The sequence below is a fragment of the Oncorhynchus gorbuscha genome, unplaced genomic scaffold (assembly GCF_021184085.1).
Source record: "Oncorhynchus gorbuscha isolate QuinsamMale2020 ecotype Even-year unplaced genomic scaffold, OgorEven_v1.0 Un_scaffold_12295, whole genome shotgun sequence".
In the NCBI taxonomy this organism is placed as follows: domain Eukaryota; kingdom Metazoa; phylum Chordata; class Actinopteri; order Salmoniformes; family Salmonidae; genus Oncorhynchus; species Oncorhynchus gorbuscha.
In genome coordinates, this window is record NW_025754681.1 from 448 (window position 1) to 2,108 (window position 1,661).

Here is a 1,661-nt window from a genome sequence, read left to right on the forward strand (position 1 = left end):
CAGGTACTCCTCCAATTGACTCAAAGGATGTCAATTAGCCTATCAGAAGCTTCTAAAGCCATGACATCATTTTCGGGAATTTTACAAACTGTTTAAAGGCACAGCCAACTCATTGTATGTAAACTTCTGGCCCACTGAATTTGTGATACAGTGAATTATAAGTGAAATAATCCCAATGTAAACAATTGTTGGAAAAATGACTTGTGTCATGCACAAAGTAGATGTCCTAACCGTCTGCCAAAACGATCGTTTGTTAGCAAGAAATGTGGGGAGGGGTTGACAAACAGGTTTTAATGACTCCAGCCTAAGTGGATGGAAACTTACGACTTCAACTATATGTACCATTTCAAACTGGGAAACGAATTGCACTGTAGTACCCTTCCCTGGTGGTCTAGTGGTTAGGATTCGGCGCTCTCACCGCCGCGGCCCGGGTTCGATTCCCGGTCAGGGAACTACTCTTTTGCTACATCTTTACTTGTACAACCTGTCACAATGAATATAGAAGGTTATCGCACATATGTACCAGCTCACACTGAGAACCAATTTGCACTGTATTATCCTTCCCTGGTGGTCTAGTGGTTAGATTCGGGCGCTTCTCACCGCTGCGGCCGGGTTCGATTCCCGGTCAGGAAATAGTCTATGCTCCTTGTGCAACTTGACATTATGAATTTAGTAGGTTGTCGCACATATGTACCACTTCAAATTGCAAACCGATTTGCCCTGCAGTGTCCTTCCCAGGTGTTCTATGGTGCACCAGACCCTCCTGCAGCAAAGCACTCCCACAACATGATGGTGTTCTTCGGCTTGAAAGCCTCCCCCTTTTCCCTCCAAACATAACAATGGTCATTATGGCCAAACAGTTCAATTTTTGTTTCATCAGATCAGAGGACATTTCTCCAAAACTAGATCTTTGTCCCCAAACTGTAGTATTGCTTTTTTATGGCGATTTTGGAGCAGTAGCTTCTTCCTTGCTGAGCCCCTCTCGGGTATGTCGATATAGGACTCGTTTGCCTGTGGATATAGACCATTTTGTACCTGTTTCCTCCAGCATCTTCACAAGGTCCTTTGCTGTTGTTCTGGGATGGATTTGCACTTTCACTCCAAAGTCGTTCATCTCTAGGAGAGAGAACGTTGTCTCCTTCCTGAGCGGTATGACGCCTGCGTCATACCATGGTGTTTATACTTGCGTACTATTGTTTCTACAGATGAAGCGAGGTACCTTCAGGCGTTTGGAAATTGCTCCCAGAGGAACCAGACTTGTCGAGGTCTACATTTTTTTTCTGAGGTCTTGCCTGATTTCCTTTTGCTTTTCCCATGGAGTCAAGCAAAAGAGGCACTGAGTTTGAAGGTAGGCCTTGAAATACATCTACAGGTACACCTCCAATTGACTCAAAGATGTCAATTAGCCTATCAGAAGCTTCAAAGCCATGAGATCATTTTGGGAATTTTACAACTGTTTAAAGGCACAGCCAACTTAGTGTATGTAAACTTCTGGCCCACTGAATTTGTGATACAGTGAATTATAAGTGAAATAATCCCTCTGTAAACAATTGTTGGAAAAATGACTTGTGTCATGCACAAAGTAGATGTCCTAACCGACTACCAAAACTATCATTTGTTAGCAAAGAAATGTGTGGAGGGGTTGACAAACAGGTTTTAAT

The 1,661-nt window shown here is 43.3% G+C and overlaps 1 non-coding gene across 1 annotated transcript; it reads left to right on the forward strand.

Moving 5' to 3' along the window:
- The first annotated feature begins 380 nt into the window (after positions 1–380).
- On the forward strand, positions 381–452 carry trnae-cuc. The gene has a single exon. It is a non-coding gene; the product is annotated as a tRNA-Glu (tRNA).
- Positions 453–1,661: the final 1,209 nt, after the last annotated feature.